Raw genomic sequence first — 22,178 nt, 5'->3', positions numbered from 1 at the left:
GTTACCACCCCATAACCTAGATCCCCCTAAAACGTGTTGAAGGGGGGGGGGGGGTAACGAGTCCCTATTGGCTTACCAGAAAAGTAACATATTGGTGGGAGGGGGCTGCCTCTGTCTCTATTGGCTCAAAGAATAGTAGGCGTGTCTTCGACACCCTGGCGAACAGTTCGACAGTCTGACAGTTGGTTGCGTTCGCGCGTCCTCTCAGCCAGTGGAGTGCTGCCCTGATGCGCGCGAAATTCAAATTTGCGTGCTAATGTTCTCGCCTGTTACATTGCAGGGTTACATTTCTGTACACATATGTTAGTAGTATATTAATAGGGCCACTAGCCCAGGTTCCAGTGTCAGGAGCCAATGAGACACCCACCATCTTGAAAGACCTTTAATCATAAAAATGTACTCTGAATTCCCCAAAATTTACAAAAACAAACCTCATAATAACTTAAACATTCCCCTTTTCCAGTAGAAAATTCCCTTTTTGAAATAAATTTTTCCATTACTGCCTAAAAAAATTTAGTAGCTTAAGTCCCCATACTATCCACCAGCTTGCCACCGACATCAAATTGCCTGGCTACCATCATTAAAAAAATATCAGTGGAGTCTTTCAGTACTCGGTAACGAGCAAACTCATGTGTCATCATGTTGTTATGGTTTAAATAAACTTATAATACGAAACTCGGACACGAAATTTAACGTAGTATTCTTTAAAATAAAGCCGAGTGTGATGAATAAACAGATAAATAAAATAGTCGCTTTTCAAATACAGAAATTTTTAGATGCGAATTACATCATTTCTGCGCCCGCCACAATGATTCTCCGGCTGAATCGTAAACGTTGATTGCCACCATCAAACACAGATAGCAATTAGCAGTAAGAAACACCGGGAAATTTTAAACTAGGCTCTGATAAACCCCCGGCTTTAGACCTGATTTTCGACAAAGAATGTTATTATAATACTACCTATATTGTTAAATGTCACTTAACATTTAATACTATAAGGTATTTTCACACTTTAAAAGATATACTTCTATGAAATAACTAAAATATTAACATGAAACTTTTTTAAAACACATATTATAACGCTGATTATATGATTGTATATTTGTTTTTGCCCAAACGACTAAAATCAGCCTGTAAATATTTCCTACCTACAAACCTTAACATTTTTGAGCTGATTCAACCATATTATTATAAGTGTGTGTCTCCGAGCAAATAATAGCACGGTGATGTTTTTCTTAAATAATCACCTAATGTAATAAAAATGTTATCATCAATCGTGTAATAGTTATAAATTGTTATAAATTAAATAAATTATATTATGTATGTGGTTCATAGCAGTACCTACTGTTAATAATGGGCGTAGTTAGAAATGGGAGCTCGCCTAATATTGGTTGCACTTGATTGTGAACTGATGTGGTTTTATTGTTATATCTTTGGCTTTATTCATCATAGCGAGATAAAGTATACACCAGTTTTTAATTCTTATCACAAGCTTTTAAAAAAAATGAATTTTCAAAATCGATTCAGTAGTTTTTGCGTATAATGCTCAGCTAAACAAACAAACATACAGATAGACACATTGTTGTGGTTTTATTGTTAAAGATTTCCTGCTCCCGTCATTTTAGCGAGATCAAATAAATACCAGTTTTTAAGTCTAATCATTAACTTTTAAACACAAACGTTTTCATCAAAATTGGCCCAGATGTTTTTGCACGATACTCAAACAGACAAACAAACCAACAGACTAATATTCAATAATAATATATAAATTTAAGAAAAAATCAATAATAAACTATTTTAATTTAAACCATTTTTACTCAATAATAATATCCATACAATCTTTTCAAATATATATGGATTACATTTTTGGGTTTTGCTCAAAAGGACTCAATACGTTTGAGTTATTATTGTATTAATATATTATATAATAAAATTATTGAAAAAAGTTAAATAATAAAGTTCCAGTGACGAGACTTCGAGCCTCGCCTCTTTAGACTACCAAGCGCGTGCTTTGCCGCTGTGCTAGTAAGCCTCTTGGATACATGAAAGAAGAATATGTATTATAAGTAGTGTAATGCCAAATTTCTTAGGTAATTTAAAACTTGTGATTACTTTTTACTATGACTATTTTAGTTGACCAAATATATTCTAGGGTAGTTTCACTATCATAAAGTTTCATTTGGCACACCAATGCGTTTGTATGTCCCCTAATGTTTACGAAAGTGGCTATATGCGGGTTTATGTTGCTACTCGTGGGTCCACCATCTTTGTGACACAGTTCCGTTCATTGACTACTATTTAATTTTCACGAAGATTTTCATGCTAAATTCAGTAGATATACCAAGAGCTAAGCTCTTAAAACAACCAAAAATTAAAATATATTAAAAATATTAAAAAAATAATAATTTAAAAAATTCACGTATGTTGAGTTCGGAGTCATTTGTGTTTGTATCAGGGAAGGGATATTTAATAAACGATTAATAAAACGTCATTAAAAATAAAAAATATAATTTAAAATTTATTCAAAGCGCTTATATCATTCAGTTTAAAGTCCATGATTTAAACCTCGATGAGTTCAAAACTAATTATTTCATAAAATATTTATTTAAAATGTAATAAAAATTATTTATAAGTTATAGATAAATAATCAAATTGTTTAAAATATACACCTGATGCATAATAAATAAAATAATATATGAAACAAATTAAATTTCAATTTAAAAAGCACATTGGCCACGGAATTTTAGAGTGCTCGGTTCGATTCCCGAAGAATACAATTTATAAATATTTACTTTTTTCTCCCATGTTGACTACCAGCAGATTGACAAAAAGAACCTCCCCCCTCAAAATCCTTTTCCACACTACTCCTACTAAGTTTATGTTTTATCGACAATTTGACATCACTGTCAGCCTTTTAGATTCCATGTTACATTTGCTTGTCGTCTGCTCTCGTGTACTAGTGTCAACCGCCATATTACTTTATTGTTATCCGATAGAGCGCATGTGTCAATTACCTGTAAACTTATTGACAGATCTTTTGTTGTCATATTGGTCGTCATCTTTACAATCTGTAATTATTTACCAAAAAAAATTGGAAAATTTTCTAAAAATTATAAAGGAATTTAATTGATTTTATCGACTCCCATCTCGGTTTGTTCATTGGTAAGCGAAAAAATTTAATCAACACTTCAAAATACTTCTTTATAATATTTGATTAGTTATGAATCACTTATTGTAAATCATATTATAATTCATATATTCTTATAAGATGAATAGTATTTATTTGCACAAACTTCCACAACCATCACAAACCCTGTCACAGTTGTGAATTAATATTATTAAAATAATTGGGGATAACTACACATCAAGAAAATTTGTGGTGAAAAATGGTGTTAGTCCCTATTTTCCAGTGAAGTAATTTTATGAAGCTAACAATTTTTCCAAAATATTTCGAAACTGTTAAAAAATGTGGTTCACGTAAAACTTTCTTTTTCAGACATGTGGTTTTTCATTTTAAATACTTTACTATTTACAATAACCACTTGTTCAGCTCCAGCTGCAAATGCGTATACCAGCCTTGGAAAGAATTTTATACCCTACGTGGTGTACACTTTCCGACTTATTTTTCCGTGATGAACCTTGCAGCCCAAATTAGTTGGTCAAATTTTGACTCGACCTGTTCCTGCTTGTTCTCGTTTTAATATCACCTCATATACTACTTGAATCAGAAAAATAACTTAAAATCCGACATGGTGGTTCAGGACGAGCCTTGATTAAATTATTCAGGCCCTTCTTGACTAAGAGAAACCAGTTGTATGCCCGGACTCCACGTCAACTCGGTGTTTGCAAGAGTCTCTGAAGAACAGAGTAGGCCTATCAGGGGCGTACACCGGGGAGCTGGAATGGGGGGATATACAACCTCCCCCCCTCCGGGCCAGAATTAATTTCTGTGTCAGCAGCACACTCTCGGTGCGGTGGCCATTGTAAAACACTGAAACCCCATTGCAGAAGACCTCCAATGTTAATACAGGCTTCACCAGACTCATTTAGATTTTCTATAGCGTCCTGTTATCACACCTGGTAAATGCTGGAATAGTTTTTTACAGTTACAGGTAGATCCTAGCTTTAAAATTTTCCTATTTTAGTCAATTTTGTTATAAACATTTAAAATTTCGTTGTAACTTTTTTTTAATTTTGGTGAATGCTGTGCATGTGTCATTATTATTGTGCATAAAATTTTAAAATTACTCTAACTGCAGCATATATAATTTTTTGTGTCAAAACAAGAAACGATGTTATTGAAAACATTCAACGTGCATATATTTTTAATAGTAGGAAAAGTATTAATTAAGTGGTTGCATGTTTTGAGCATCTGTCTGATACTGGCATAGTTTAAAATTTATATCTTAAGTATTGACATTGTCTTATTAATTTACTATTAATATAGATCCAAAATCAATATGAATGCTGAAAGTCCAATTTTTCTCTTTAGGATTTCAGCATTATCTTTATGGTTTCGCTGTATCAGATAATTTGGCTTTCTTTCTTACCGTCTTTACTTTAACAACTACATATAATTTTTGTACATAGCATATTTAATTTTTGAATGTTTTATACGAAAAAACTGAACTAAATATATTGTTTTCAATTTTATCATTTTAATCAGAAAAATTAAGTAATACGTGTAAACTTCTTTTCATTTTGTCTTTTACATTGAATTTCGGCATGCTGTGTATCAGGTAGGTGTTATTTCGGTTTTAACACTAATCAACACAAATTCTGGCCTATAACTGCAATACATTTTACCGACTCCTGTTCCAATACCACTGTAATATGTTGTTATTATCTACCGTCTCACACGAACACGCTGTCGAAACAGAAGCAAAAAAAATCATGGGTGCGTGACCACCACGCGTGTTGGAAGTGAATCTTCACATATGAAGGTATAAGAATTAATAATGTGGACAAGTATTCGAGTGAGCAAGCATGCAAGTGCGCAAGTGTACAAACACGCAATTATGTAAGTGTGCTACAATACGAACATGTCATCGATCACCCCACTCCTGAGCCCCCTCCCTCTCTCCAACATCGAGACCCCACGCCTTATCGTTGCGCTTTGAACGTTACACTTTCGTTACGCTCTGATGACATCGTCGCCTCAAACTGCAGTGTTCCGAACCGGCTGTGGAGAAGTTTCACTTCAAACATTAGAAGCACATAGTGGGGAAGGATGATGTAACGGAATGCCAGTGTCAGCAGTAATCATCTCTATTCCTGTTGAACAGCAGCCTGGAACTGCCCGCCGAAGCACTTTACGGTTGCTGGAAACACCAATTGCTGAGTATCTGTGGCTGGTACGTGGAACTAGCTGCACTTTCTTTGCAGGAGAACAATGCTTCCAAACCCTTGTGCGCTGTCCTTTTGTGTCTCGCACACTAACAGTCGCTGTTTTTCTATGTTCGTAGGCTATTTGGCATCGGGGCGACTAAATACAAGTCCACCTCCCCCTAACCTCCAACGACAACCAACTCACACATATATCACGTTCCGTAAACCATAGTGTGGCGAACGTTGCCGTTATCTGGAGGTATCTAGTTGTTCTCCCTTTCCCCCCACCCATACATTCCGACAATTTTCCATTACATCTCATCACCCACACCGTCTGTAATGACATCGATATCGACGAGATGATACACCGTTATTCATTTCTTATTCATTCATTCACAAACGTGAAGGAAAGACTGAGATATAATTTTTCCCACCAGAGACGTCCAATAGATAGCAACCTGCAAAATTCACGTTACTATTTAGAGTCAGGCGAGGATGTAAGTATAACATTATACATTAACATTACCTTTTCTTAAGGTCATGGGTAGTTTAAAACGACCCGATGACCAAGGAACTAATAAGAAAATACCTACATTAATTTGATCCAACCACATACAACACAGATAGAAGGTCAAATTTGGCAGCAGCCAATAAAAAAAAAAGAAGTGTTTGAATAAACGTGTGTGGAGTTTGGCCTGGTACTAAAGAATAAAGCGTATTTTACAAGTGTCTACCAATAGACAAAGCCACGATTATTTCACTGATCCACTTCACCCAAGGCTGGACTTGAATCGCTTAGGTATATATAAACAACCTTTTAGAGAATTCTCATTGATCGATAACAAGGTCGCATCCTGTGGCGGGTTACGCGTGATTGAGTAACCACGTATTCCCCTTTTTTATAACTGGTTCAGGAGTCGTGTCAAAATTACTGAAGTCCTATCATCAACGAGGAGCAGATGTATATATATGTGTTTCAAGTCTACATTGATACCCAGTGGGATGAATAACAAACCGCAAGTGGTTACCATCCCCTGTAGCGCAGTTTGGTTTAAATACAAGTTTGGGCCCAATTTGTCCTCGGTTCGAATCCCGGGTATGGCATGGACGAGTGTGACATTATTAGTCATAATATTAGGGTTAAAATTTTATTTGTAGGTCACCCCCTGATAAGCTTACCAGTATAGAAGTGCGTGAATTATTATGTCCAATAAAATAATATGACTGAAAAATTAAACCATAGTGCAATTACTCCATTGTTAAAATTTAATGTAAACTGTTGCTGGATAGTGAGGTGTCGTTGACAACGATATTGTGAACATCAACACATGTTCAAGTTATAAGTAGAGACCGGTAAAATTCGCGGATTAATTGACCTCTAGGATAGACTCCACAGTCCTTTAAATAATCGCGGAAATTACACCTGTTCATTGGCTACTGACGCGTGAGACGTCTCAACTAGGCTGTCCGTAATTCAGCACTTTCTTGGTTTAGGGTTTCCCATTGGCTCACAGTTCCCCGGATAAAATGTGGGCCAATCGCAGAAGCGGTACGAAGGTATATTTGTTTTGATGCTAGCCTATCGCGAAATGAATCCGCGAATTTTGCATGTCTCTAGTTATAAGTTAATAGATAAGATTTTTTCTGAGGCTTCAAGTCTCGTTGAGAAAGGGTTTATTAGAGACAGTAATTCACTGGGAAAGGGCTCTGCCAAAGGCCTTTCGTATGGGAATCCCAACATTTGCCAGTGGGCTGATGAACACTCGCGGAGACTTGCGGCATTCTCCACGCTCTACCGAAACACGCACCGCAATCTATTGTTATGAGCCAACGCGCGGTATGTGCTTCGTTATAATCCGAGACACTTGTGAGCCGCGGTGACAGTGACGTCAAACGACCAGCAACCACAAAACCGGTTGTGTTGCGTGTTAACTATTTGGTCAGTAACACATGTCTTTTATGTTTTTGAAAAAAAAATTAGCATATACCACTGAGTAATCACGTAGATTCTTTCTTGCTGTAATTTCTACTACCTTCGTTACGTACCGTGTCTCACATCGCAATATGTGTGTTTGTAATCAGCTCGCAGGGTCGCGCCGGTGTTCAATCCGCGAGTCCTCTGGAGTGCGGGCTCAGTGTCCTGACACTGCGCCACCCGCTCTGTCGTTTTAGAAAAGTGCTTGCGCCTGTGCTTTCAAAATCTGATTAAACTTTTCAACTTGTGTAACGGTACGCAGACTTTTAATCCTAATAACTATCATAGTTATAAACGCCACACACATACACACATGCCATACTTGGGATTCGAACCCAGATCAAATAGCCCCGAAACTTGTGCTTCAACCGTATGCGCCACAGAGGTAAGCATGTGAGGTTTTATCTATGTGTGTACTTCCGTAACACATTCACTTGCAAGTTTACATTCCGAGAAGCATGGCGCATAAAAAATATAATTTATGCGAGAAAATTTCACGCAAAAAAAATTAAGTTTAAATCTTATTTAAGAATTACCTAAAACCTTTCCGATGACTAAACCATACGTATTAAAATTCAAACGCCTTTGGGAAAAAACCTAGAATAATTTTTTAAAAGTTTTTTATGTGGCAATATATTTAATTAAGCATGAATTTGAATCTATTACATTGAAGAAGATAGAAGTTGATTGTGAAGACACGTTCAAGCAAATGTTTACGCAACGAGTGTACTTAAGTCGTTGCGTTAACATTAAAAGAAATGAATTTGGGGAACCTGTAGATCTCCTTAAATGGTAAGCTTAATGAGACTTCAAATGTTTAAGCTGAAAATAATTAATCTATGTTGTATTATCTTTGACAGTCCCACCCAGATACCATTTTTAAATCCAATTATATTTTTTTCTGTAGAATGAGGTTAGGTTTGTAAACATTTATTGATTTCTAGAAGACAATATAAAAATATCGTGGAGTTTGACTTACAACTTACACTTTCGTACGTCGGTATATACGTACGTGTCTTTCTTTGGAGCGTGCATGGAAGAAAGTTACCACGTCACCTACAGATTTTCCAACATATCATTAAAATATAGAATTCTGGAACTTTACACAGCAATAAAATTAATGAATAAATTGGCTCAAAGTCTGAAAATCGAGGTAATTAGCGATGACGAGGAAGGAAAAGTGAAGAAATTCACGGCAGGAGAAATGAGAGTACCCCGAGAAAACACACCAACCCACAGCAACGTCCGCCACGATTCCTTCTTCCGGGATTCGAACCCGGATTGCCTTCGAAAAGTCTACTGCGGCTCCTGCGCACAACGTAAATTATATTCCATTTCAAATTACGAAACCTACAAACGTGCCTATTACAGATGATTGACTGTATTAAACAATATCTAAATACCGAATTATAGGCCTATATAAAATAATAATCAGCTAACAATTTGAAGCTAAATTTGTATTCAATCAACCATGTTTTATTTAATTTAAAAAGTGCAACTGTCAAAGATTCACGTGAAAATGGCCTGTACATTCACTTATACCCGAGGAGTAGGGGAAATGCATGAGAGATGTATGCACTAGGCACGTGAAAGTTAAAAGTTGTGGTACTGTCTTACAAACGAACGTAGCCCACGCAAGCTACGTGTAGGTTGTTAATCCAGATTTCATATCCAAATAATTATACGTTACTTTCTGAAATATTTTGAGAGAAAAAAATAGTTTAAGGCAAAATTGTGTTGTGGATTCCAATGCGGACCGAACGTGAACGTTCGGTTTCTTCACTTCAAATCATTTTCATGGCTGGACTTGGCTAACTTACTCCCTTCCTGGTTCCATTCAGTCAAATGTGTTTTAGGTTAAAATTTCCAATTGTGATTAATATTTTACTTTCGAATTAAAAAGATAGATAGTGATTGCAAATTTACAGATTAGACTATAAATATTTTTCTAGGAAAATAAATTTCTGATTATTTAATTTTTTAACAAAAAATAACAGTAAACTAAGTTGATAAATATATATTATATGTATTATACTCGTTTTAGTTTTAAATTATTCTACATAATTAAAAATAATTTAATTCTTTTCGTTGGCCAATTGGGCTGAAAGAAAAGAGAATTATTTAACATTGTTTATGAATGGTAAGGAGGAGACTGGTAGTGAGCCGCAAGAAAAAAAGAAAAAAACTGAGATTCAGAGATTTTCTTTTTTATTTGCTGATGGATAACGGTATTTTGAATTAGCTGCGTTATTGTACTAAACGTAAGAAACGTTACTAATAAACTATTGAAAATAAATTGTGTAGATTAACATAGAAATAAGCCAACTGAACCGATTGTGTCAATTAATTATTGTCTTTGCTCTGGCACTATTCTCATCAATCATGACAAATACCGTTTTCCCCTCGAAGCGAGGTTTTTGTGATTTACGTCTGGTCCAGAGATTGCAGCACTTAAACAGAGATGTTATGGTTAGGAAACTCTACAGCGTTTGCTTCAAATGATCTTGGAGAACTGTGGAAAACCGCTGGACTGGTATGTGAACTCTAATCCCACGGGGAGCGAGTCAAGTGTCTTACAACTACGTCATCTCACCATGTTCAAATAAAAATATTTTATTTTGAAAATAAAATATGAACTGGTGGGTTGTAAATGTGCTACTTAAAATGTGTAGGTGAAAAACTAACTGAAAAATAAAATAATTTGTATTGGCATTTTACAACTTAAAAAATAAATCCCTCAATTGTTTTAACTGCGAATGCAAAATACTTATGATTGCCGAAACTCAACCAAAAGTTAACATGTGTAGTCAAATTTATGCACGGATCTTACTTCAAAAAGAAAATCGTGATTAAAGAAACAGCCGGTATTTAATAAATATTACTACTAAAATTTTTGTTTCTAAGTAATTTAAAGATTTGAAATTTAAAATAATGTTAAGTTCTTTAGTCAAAGACCAACTTATTGTAGTATTTTAAACAAATGTTTGATATTAGAGTGAGGGCAATTCAATATAGTGTGCATTAACAGGATGTACTACTTATTATTGATCAGTTTGTGTCTATAAATTAAGTAATCAGTGAAAAGCTTTTGTTGGCTAACAAATTTCGTACAAAATAGGTTATTTTGAGTTTTAAAGAAGAAACCTGAAAATAGTTAACTGCATACATTCTTTTCATCGAGAATTGGAATAAGTGTGTGGCCCTAAATAAATGTAAAAATATTTTTTAAATCATCATTTAAATTCTGTATGAATATTTTTAATCGTTTAAAATTAAATGTTTGGTTCAGATATTTACCATTTATGCAAAAAATATTTTTGAGTTGCATAAAAGCAGGTTAAACCATGTCCTTTAGTACCTTAGAAAAGTACTTGAAATAGGTTTTAATTAACACATATCTAACAAATCTTTTAAAAATATAAAAACCATTAATAAAAATAAATTATAATGAATATGATTTTAAAATTTTTCCTAAAATTCTGCTAAGTGTATTATAACTTAGACAAATTTACTTTAAGAAAAACATTATAATCACGATTTGATTAATTTCTAACTCCGATTTGAAAGATATTATAGTACATGCTAGTATTGATTATCAACAAACGTTTTTCAGAAATTCTATTTGGTAAATTAATTGTAAAACTTTACATCACTAAGAATTAAAATTGTTTTCTGGAAGTCAATTAAATATTTAGGAATGTGGCAACAAATTTGCGGTAATTATTTTAATATTATTATGTGGTAGTAAAATATTTTTATCTGATGTAAAATTTAGAAATAATGGTCGCGTTATTTATTATCTTGTAAAAAATGATCTATCTTAAGATAAATTTAAGGAATTGACCGCATGCATTAGGTTAGGAATTTTTCAGATTGTGCCGTTTAAAATAGACGCAAAAACTACACTTTAAATAAATTTAAATTAATTATTTAGTGCTGTGAACTTATAAAGTTTACTTGGGGGAAGAAAATTATTTTCAATATCTGATGCTTTAAAAAAGGATTTGCAACAAATATTTCTGTATATTTAGGAACATTTTATAACTGTCTATATTGAATTTTTATAAACGTGAGTTTTAGCTCGTAAATTTTCATTTAATTGTTTATTCAAAATCATTAAATAATGATTATTCGTTCTGAGAAAATATTTTTAAATTTATTGTGAATGTATTTGTGAAAATCTCCTTAGCTCCCAGCCAAATTTAATTTATACATAACAGTAGTTTTATTTATTGTTTTAAAAGCTGAAATTATGAATTTCATAAAATTAAATGAGTCATTAATTTATTACAGAAATTAAGTGTTACAAGCAAAAAATAAAGACTTGCAGAAAGTTGATAGCCTGCCGAAGCAGCGTAAAGTACGACTTTATAATAATTTTTTAAAATTGTTTTCTCACTTGAAGTTAAAACACGATAGATTTTTTTCTAAAAGAAATTTATTTGTAGTACTTGGGTACACAATTGTTTAATTATTTAAGGTAAACCCTAAACACAGTCTCATTATAATACTTCATAGAAAAATATTCACAGCGGTTTTATATTATTGCTAAAACTAATTTGTATAATCAATTTGGCCAAATTTTACTTCTACATGTTTTTTAATAGACTACTGTTTGCGTGGTGAGCTTTACAAATATTTTTAAAACACAAATATGAGTAAATTGAAAATTTGTTACGTTAATTGCTTTGCCTATTAAATATTATTTATATAATAAAACAAACATATAAATGTAAAAATTATATTTAAAAAAATATTATCATGAATTAAAAAGAACTACCGTTAGCTAAACTAGCACGCCGTTAATTTATTACAGTGTTATATAGTTTTGCAAGAAAGAGATCATTGCGCTAATTTTAAGTAACGCATTCATCACGTGTGCATGTTGAAACAGCTGTTTGAAAACAGCACAAGCTTCCGTTAAAAATTTTTACTACACTTATTCGCATGATCTGCGTTGTCCTATTAAGGAATGAAGACACTTAAAATATTAAAAGTGACAGGTCATTTTGCGACAACTGTTCCCTTAAAAGAAAACCACAAAAATCACTAAAAGTTTTGCAGACGGCATGTACTATGAAATAACCCAAATGAAAAAAACTCAATTATGGAGAGACCACTAGAAAGCTAAGGGAAAATAATAGAGAAAATAAGTTACTTAAATCTATGATATATCGAGATTGCAACGTGTATCTTCGAAACATTACTGAACATTTTTGACAAAATATTCAATTTCTTTAAAGTGTTTTAAAACATAAAAATTCGTTCCGCAAATAATATGATCAAATACTTATTTAAATTAGATCTAATAGTTTAGGAATTTTTAATGTTGCATTTGGTAACGTACTTAATTTAGTGGAATATCATTAGTCTTTATTTATGGCAGTGTACTGGGTTGAATATTTTTAAAATAAATTTAATTACCTTTGTATAAAACTAATTAATAGCCCATAAATTATTTACTATGATTTAAATACCACATAGAATACATTGGTTACATGCTAGAACATAAGTAGTGAACTTTAGAATGAAGATGGTGGCAATTCTTTAGTTTTAATATAAACAAAAAAATTCTAAACCACTTTTGAATATTTAAAAAATATGTGTTATAAAGGCGATAAAATATATCGCAGACTGTCCTGAATAAGCACGGGAGAGTTAAATACATACTCCAGGCAGTTTAGATAAATTATTAATAATTGAAAATATGTAGAGGCATGATTTTTGACTAATGATTTTTTATTTTATTTTACAGAATAAGCAAAAAAGTCGGATTAAAATATTTACCATAGATCTATGAACCTAAGCAAACCCGTTTTTTAGTCTTCTTCAAAGCTGTCGCCTTGTTTAGTGTACACAGATACTAAGTAGGTATAAAGAAAAAATTTTATAAAAATTGTTTCTCTTGAAATTTATTATGCAAATTTATACATACCGTTAGTGAAAGTGTTGAACGAATAAATGCATAATTTTTGCTTCAATTAGTAGTTTACAATTTTAATGTACACCTGATTTCCCCTTAAAGTATGAAAACCCAACAAAATATTATAAATTAGCAGTCTTAGAGCATTTATGATTACTTTTCTAGAATTTGGAATTTATTTCATTAGATTAGGGTTCACAAAGAAATATATATTTTTCCTTGTACAAAATACTCAAAAATGGCCATTAAAGGTGTTAGCACATTATTAAATTAATGGAAATATTTTATGCATTGGGTAGATTAAAAATATATTTTCATAGCATAATATTAGTAAATAAATAAGTGATACATTTCCAAGTAACATTTTAGATAAGTTGTAATTTCATTAAAGGAATAAACAATTGCATGTTTATGCACCGAAGAAGTTCGACCATCGCCGAGAACTCGGTCAGATAATAAGCGGAAAGTAATTGTCTCCCAGCGGCTAGGGCTACTCACGGGCGGGCGGACGCCGTCTGCCAATCGAGCTGCACAGCCCTGGTCGCTTGCTCTCACAATGCGACGCCGGGCGCCCACGCGCTGGCCATATCAGAGCCCGAAGCGGCGCCCGCAGCTGCTGAGCGAGCACGCCGCCATCTTAGCGCCTACCCCCTCTCCCCTCTCCCGCCGGCCGCGTCGCACGGCGTCAGCTTCCGGTCCCGCGGGAGCCCCGACAAGCGAGGCGGCAGCGGCCGAGCGCGCCCGAGCTGACGATCCATAACGTGACCGGCGTCCTGCAGACCGGGTCGCCGTCGACAGAAATCTGCGCTTTGTCCTCCCCACACCCGCTCCCCATCCAACCGCGGCGCTCGGCCGGAAAGAGAGCACAAACCAGCGCGTGATCATTCATATGGTATTCATTCCAATCCAATAAACTAATTTTAAAATAAAATAGATTATGAAATAAATATATAATATCTAATATATTATAAATATACGCATTTATAATTTGAGAGACACTGGAATACGATAACAATATTCCCTTGAAAGACGTTCCCATTGGATTATAGTTAGTTTGACACGTCTCAAAGGACAATAAACCAATAAAAACAATTACACGAATCATGCAACCCAATCACAAGCAATTTGGCTAGAAAATAAAACATGGTAGCCAACAATGGACCAAACACATTGAATTATTTCTGTAAAAGAAAACTGAAAAGTCATTTATTTGCTAGACAAGGTTCGTGATTGAAGCTATAAATAAAAAATTGCAAGAATGCAAAAAATCCTATCTTAGCAACGTTAAGCAGATTTTTATAATAACGTGTTTCCACACATAAGTATTATGCGCAAAATATTTTCTTCAAAAAGAAACACATCCGTAATATTGGTTTACACAAAAAGTTAAGGAAAAGGTAAAAACATTGTCTCATTATAATTCTAAGTATTAATTATGAATTATAATATAAATTACTCATAATTGTTTCATATTGATGCTGATTTATATAATCAACGTACAATGTGCGTCCAGTTACAAGAAAATAACGTGAAGATTTCAGGTTACTTAAAAGAACGTTCCCACCAGCATGAATGTGTTTTAATCATGCGGTTAGTTGTGCAAAACAGCTAAAAACAGAATGCTTAACACTAGGATTTTTTAAATTTAATTAAGTCATAAAATCTTGTCTACAGCTCAAGGACTCTGGGGAAGAAAGCGGCCACGGCCTATAGGGAGTAACAATCCTTGCGTTTGCCTTGAATGAGTTCGAGAAGCCACGAAGAACCATAACCCAAATGATCTGTCTGGAATTGTATGCGCATACTTAGAAAAACAAGTTCAGTGTCTTACTACAGCATTACTTCGCTCGATATTTAAGTAAAGAAAGCATGTTTTTGGCTAGCTTGTGTTTTTAATTGTTTTTATTCTTTTGGGCTTATAACTCACTTTTCCCCCAACAAAGAGTAAGGAAGAAGCTTACAATCTATGCTTGGAATAAATTTACAATTAAAAATTTCGCACACATCAACGGGATACGTTCCCAGAAACTCTCACCTTAAAGTTGGCGCTAAATTTAACTGGACAAAGGGTCATAAAGGGAAAGGGGGAGGGGGAGCGACTAAAAAATAATTTACGTGATGCTCAAAAAAATTCATTATGATCATTTAAGAACAACTGTTGCACATTAAAATATACTGATAGACAAAAAGGTTTAGATGACGGCATGTCAATTATACAAAAATTCTTCGCCGTAATCTATATCTAATTACTAATAAAAAAACGTTCGAGGAAAAGAACTGTAGGCCAATATTGGATGAAATGATGGAAACACTATTGTAAATGGGTATTTTATTATTGAGAATTAAAATAATATAGTTTAAAAAATTTTGTCTGGTTGTAAGTTTGTCTATATGTGCATTTGTCTGTTTGTCAGTTTGTCTTTTGTCTGTTTGTTCGTGCATTAATCAAAAATTACTTCACAGATTTTCATGAAATTTTATTTATTGGAAAGGTATTTGGCTAAGTTAATAACTAGGTTATATTTAATTACACCTGTAAGGGTGTTAAAAATATAGGGTTTTATGATAATTTATTATAACTCTGAAACTTATCAAGTTAAAGAAAATATATTCGGTACCAATAAATAATATACAAAAAAAAGTTTTAAAGTTTTTGCAAAAATCTACCCCTATGGGGTGAAAAAACGAATAAGTATGTTTTAAAGATGAAAAATAATATTTCGATATTAATTAATTGTAATAACTGATATTGGCTAACAGTAATAAACACATGAATACAAACGACTACAATTTTTATATTTTGCCAAATTCAAACCTTAAGGATTGAAACAAGGGTAAATATGTTTTTAAGGTTAATAATTATATCGCAGAATTAATTAAGCGTGATTAATTATAGTGGGTACATATAATAAACATGATAAAAATACCAATCACAATTTATATATTTTACGATATTCAAACCCTAAGGGTTTTAAAAGGGGAGGAATGTTTTTAAGATAAAAAATATTAATCGGAATTTAATTAAGAGTGGTAAATGAGTTTGGGTAGTAATAAAAACAACACAAAAACTACAGACCAATATTTTTATTTTTAGCGATATTCAACCCCTAATGGGTGAAAAACGTGTAAGTACATTTTTAAGAATAATAATTATATTACCAAAATAACTAACCGTAATAAATATATTAGGTACCAATAATATATATATACTATAAAAACCAACCACAGTTTTTATATTTTGTGAAATTAAACCCCTTAGTGGTGAAAAAGAGGTAAGTATGCTTTTAAGATTAATAAAATCTCTGAATTTAATTAAGTGTTATAAATGGTATTGGATACCAATAATATACATACAAAAACTAGCAATAAAATAATTTTTATTTTCTGTAATTTAAAACGTAATGTGTGAAAAGGGGGTTAGTATTTTTATGATTAATAATTAAATCTCCTAAATAATTAAGCAAAAAATATTTTTCTGTTATTAATAATAAACATAAGAATACTAACAAACCAAATTTTACCATTTTGTGCGATTCAACGTCTAGATGGTTTAATAAATAGGTTAAATATGGATTTTAGATAATTAATTATATCTTATAAGCAAACCAATCATGACAAAATATACAAGGGGCAATAATAACATAAAAAATTTACCATCCACAATTTTACCATTTTCTGAAATATCAGCCCTAAGGGGTGTAAAAGGGGTCAATTAATTTTAAGATAAATAAAATTTACTTCGAATTTAATCAGACATAAAAAAAATATTTTATACATATAATAATCGTACGAAAACTACAAACCACTATTTAAATATTTTGTGAAATGCAACCCCTAATAAGTAAAACAAACTATGTATTTGAAAAAAAAAAAATATATATATATATACACATCACAATTAAATTAGGCATAATATATTATTTTGGGTACAATAATCAACAAAATAGATCTACCAACCACAATTATACCATTTTGTAAAAACGAACCCCTAAGGGGTGAAAATGTGTAAGTGTGGTTTTAAGTTTAATAATTATATCTCTGAATTAAACTAAGCATTATAATTTGTTTTGGGTATGAATAAAGACATACAAAAATTACTAACCAAAAATGTACCAGTTTGCGAGATTCCAACCCTAGAGAAGGTAAAAGGGTAAGGTGTGTTTTTAAATTATAAAAAGTAACACTTCAAATTTAATTAGAGTAAGTAGTTAGAAACTAAAAAAATGGCATCTAAATTCACGTATATCTTTTTTTAGTTAATTAAAAATCGCCTTTTAATGGAAGTGATAATAGGGTAGATAATTATTTATTTAAAAAATTTCTCTGAATCTTCATAAGTAAGATGTAAATTAATGGTAAAAATAATAAACTTAAATTATTATTTAACTGATATACAAGATTCCGCCTCTAAGGGCGGTAAATTGTTTGATTTTAGTTTTAAAAAAGTGCATTTTTCAAAATCTAATAGATCTAAGGGTAAGAAAATAAGAATAAACATTAAGCATATAAAGTAACGACTTGTATGTTTCAAGTTTTCCGAATTTCGTCTTTTGAGTGTGCGAAAAGAAGGTAAGTTTGGTTACCATAAAAAATGTTATATCTCCATTGCAAACAGAGTTGGATGTAAAAATCTCAAGCATAAATAAAGTAAATAATTAATTACGTTGATTACTGTTAACAGTTTTCGATACTCGACCCCAAAAGCAGTGAACCAGGGACAAGTTAGTTTTTATACTATTAAATCATATACCCAATCTAATTAAGAAAAAGGTAAGAAACTGAGCAAATATAACGGACATAATAAGGATTTAATAACATGTTTTAACTTTTACACTTTTCTTTATTCGACCGCAAAAAGGGCGAACATGCGGTATATTTCTTTATTATAAAAGTCGTATTTCTGAAGCTAAATAAGCAGGAAGTAAGTTATGTGCTATGATTTATAACGACAAAATCTACGAACTCATTTTATCAATTTGCTGAAGTTATATTCTTGAAAAGGCGAAATAATGTAAATATGGTTTAACGTTAAAATATAGTATCTTCGGATCAAATAAAACATAATTTAAGATTTTGGGAATTAAAATAGTCATACCTTCAGCTACCTTCTCTTAATCAATGTTCTCCGAAATATCACCTCTTATGTTGTACAGGGGTTCAAATTATTTAAAAAGTAAAAATTATGTTACGAAATCTGTGAAACCAGTATTGGGAAGATATATTTAGACTTTGAATGAATATATGTTTGTTATATTTATTTTTAAATTCACACGTGTGGTAAAAAGAAACGAACGGGACGATTTTGGTTTACGGGTATTGCCATATTTACTTAGATCTGAATTTTTACATGCATCTGTGTGGGAAAAGAGGAGAGGGGTAAAAAAATTTTGATTTTTTATTTAAGTTATACTAAGCAAACTAAGAATCAACACATATATTGGATATTGAAATTGATGTCTTAATTTTTTCACCAATAAAGATGGGATTCTCTCAAATATCCTTAAATAATGGGAGGTATTTGTATAAGGTGAAATTATAGATTTTCTTTCATTGCAACTTCATAAGTGAACTTAAACTAGACAAGTGAAGAAAGGGCATGAGATAGAAGCGAGTATGTAACTTTCGCGTGGTTTATAGAATAAAAGTACACATAATGACGGTTGCTACTGTGATAAAAAAATGAACCTCGAGTGCCACACTCACAGTAAGATTTAAAAAAAATAATATCCTATATTTTTACTTTTAAATACGCATCTTTGTCTCAAAGACAATATTGCCTTTCTAAAAGCTACAAATATAAATTGGTTATTTTCGTACAAATTAACGTTCAGACACGATGCGTAGCGGATTTGAATCAAACGATGTAAGGTCATTCACCTTATAGCAAAAGAAAAAAAAATAGATTTAGGTCTTTGAAACCATAGTCGTCCATTCCTAGATGTCTAAAAATTGTAACTATCGTAAACGCTGAATATTTGTACATAGAATGTAAAGTATTTCCCCAGTATATAACATTATTTTTTCAAACTTTTTTTTTTTTTTACTGTAAGTTCTCACATGCTCTGTGGTTTTCAAATAAAATATTTTGACTCAAAGTTTTTTGTCCTAAAGTCATTTGTCCTAACTTGGTTTTTCATAACGTCGTTTTTCCAAAAATCATTTGCACTAAAAGTCGTTTGTCCTAAAGTCGTTTGTCCTAAAGTCGTTTGTCCTAAAGTCATTTGTCCTAATGTCGTTTGTCCTAATGTCGTTTTTCCTAATGTTGTTTGTCCTAATGACGTTTGTCCTAATGTCGTTTGTCCTAAAGTCGTTTGTCCTAATGTCGTTTGTCCTAAAATCGTTTGTCCTAAAACTCAGAGTACTTAAGGATTTATCGATACTGGAACCGTCGTTTGTCCTAAAAGTAGTTTTTCCTAAAGTCGTTTGTCCTAATGTCGTTTGTCCTAAAGTCGTTTGTCCTAAAACTCAGAGTAAAAATATTTTGAAGCTGTTCCGTCGTTTGTCCTAAAATTCGTTTGTCCTAAAGTCGTTTGTCCTAAAGTCGTTTGTCCTAACGTCATTTGTCCTAAAGTCGTTTGTCCTAATTTTTAGGACAAACTAAATTAGGATAAACGCTTTAGGACAACCGATTTTAGGACAAACGCCGCACCCCCACGAAAACTAGTAATATATATTTTATATATTCAGAAATTCAAACCTTAAGTTGTAAGAAGGTTATTAAAAATAACAATTATATCTCAGAATTTAATTATACGTTGCCCGGGTTGAACACCGGGTGATATATTGCTGGCGAGTTAAAGCAAAATGGATAGCGCTATATGACAGTTGGTGGACATAGTGAAATTACACACAACTGCTGTTTGTATGTCTATGAACAATGATTTTCTATTTACCCATGGAGATTAGTTTAACGGTTTAGAAGTAGATGTGCTGCATTGCCATCAAGCGACAAGTTATAAAAAAATGGATAGCATAAAAACCTTCTCCACGATAAAATACTGCGATGTGGCAACTTTCATGGCGATTGGTCAAACGGTGTCGGAATTTATCAATGCCATACATACCAATATCCTATTACACACACACACATATATATAGGCTATATATATATATGGTACCAATAATATACATTAGAAAACTACACATCATAATTCCTATATTTTCCGAAATTCAACCCTTAATGGGTGGAAAAGAGGTACGAATGCTTTTAAGATTAATAATTATAACAACGAATTTAATTAAGCTTATTAAATAATACTGGATACCAGTAATAACCCATACAGCACAAAATGTTACAGATATGTTTCAGAAATATAACTTTTGAAACATTGTAACATTTTTGAAACATTTCTCAACCTACCTGAAAAATCTCGGATATGTTTCAGAAACGTCAAAATTTCCGCCCTGTGAAATATATCAATGAAACCTCCCTGCAACATCAAATGGTAACGTTTCTGAAATGTTTCTACTAATGTCCCATCAATATTTCTGAAACATTTAACCGAAATATTTCCATAAATGTTCTGAAATACGTATAAAATGTATCATGTGACCTAAAATACCTATGGAAATTATGATGACTGAGGGTATATTTATAATTTAAAAGAGTATTGCACTTTAATATATACCATAATGTTACAGCTGCATTGGTCAGCTAGTTCCAGTGAAGTGCAGTTACTGTGTTCCAATTCATCACAGCATGCCCTCGTAACACTTCCTCTTGATCACTTTGTGCATAATGCCCTTTGACCACTCCCTTAGAAAGTGTTAATCGGTGGATTGATATGATCTTGTTCGTATCTTCTTGTTTTCGTCAAGTTTTGCTTGTCCTTAGTAATGTGTCATTCTTTGATTAGGCCTATATAAAAAAAATAGATATTGTAATATTATTTTGTTTGAGATTATTTTAAGGATGTGCTCTGGTAGGGCATAGAATGTAATTTTTGTCGTTTTTAATGTAATGATAATTGATTATATTACTTAATAATTTGGCTTGTACAATTTCTGAAAAACCAATTAAAAATTTGCTTATAATTTCTATCATATGTAAGATTAAAAAGGCCTGCCGACAAAATCCAACAATTCATGTAAATTAATGAAACCATATTCTCCACCCTACTGAGCTAAATTTATATATATATATATATATATATATATATATATATATATATGAACCAAGTTAAAGAAATAATTTAATTAATCTAATTAGACATCAGATGTTTTCCCAGGTCAGCGTACCAGACTTGCCTAACATTAATTTTACAAACTATTTTATTATTCTAAAACAGATTATGGTCACGAAAGTTAAATTTAAATAGGCCTTCAGTATGCTTGCAAAGTGAATGAAACTTAGGAACATGAATGTCATAGGAAGCCCAGCACTGGTGTCCATGGTTCCTGTCCATTGCATTTTATTTTAATGGGGAATTTGAATGTGATATAGTGGCAGGCAGGCATCCATCTACATCAGTACATGGGGAAAAAGGGACAAGCTAATGCACTAAGGTTCCATTATTAAATACAATGACAATGTCATATTGTAGTGAATAAATTAAATTGCGGCTCCCCAAGCTATCTGGATGTGATCTACTTATGCTCAGCACAGAAAGTATGCTAATATTTACTTAATCCATAACAACCAAACCCCACTTGCATAGGAGACATGATTACTGAGCATTTTAAAATATAATTTTCACAACCCAATGTGTTATGGCCACTTCAAGTTTGTTTTTGAGTATCATAAATGAGCACTTGTCCATCGATGTCTTTATCTGTATTTGAACAATGTCTTGAGAATTTGGGTGTGGTTTTCTATTGCATTCCAGATGTTGACATTCTCAAAAATCACGACACTGTTATTGTGTACGGTATCAGTGGTCTAGATAATCATGTGGTATAACAATAACTTAAAATACTTGATACACACAAGGAAAAAAATTGCATTCAACCTCA

The 22,178-nt window shown here is 32.4% G+C and overlaps 1 protein-coding gene across 18 annotated transcripts in view; it reads right to left on the bottom strand.

The window, feature by feature from the left end:
- Positions 1-13,837, bottom strand: part of LOC134529384 (basic salivary proline-rich protein 3-like) — a 342,223-nt gene extending 328,386 nt beyond the window's left edge. For 17 of the 18 annotated variants that reach the window (XR_010074557.1, XR_010074554.1, XR_010074556.1 and 14 more), the window contains exon 1: positions 13,725-13,833. The gene's annotated coding sequence lies outside the window, so the exon portion shown is untranslated. Of the gene's footprint in view, positions 1-13,724 lie in introns of all 18 variants that reach the window. The other variant, XM_063363388.1, reaches the window with a different exon arrangement.
- Between the last annotated feature and the right edge of the window lie 8,341 nt (positions 13,838-22,178).

The sequence above is a fragment of the Bacillus rossius genome, chromosome 2 (genome assembly GCF_032445375.1).
Source record: "Bacillus rossius redtenbacheri isolate Brsri chromosome 2, Brsri_v3, whole genome shotgun sequence".
Taxonomy (NCBI): domain Eukaryota; kingdom Metazoa; phylum Arthropoda; class Insecta; order Phasmatodea; family Bacillidae; genus Bacillus; species Bacillus rossius.
Note: the sequence above shows the minus strand (reverse complement) of the source record. Positions and strands in the feature narration are given on the sequence as shown.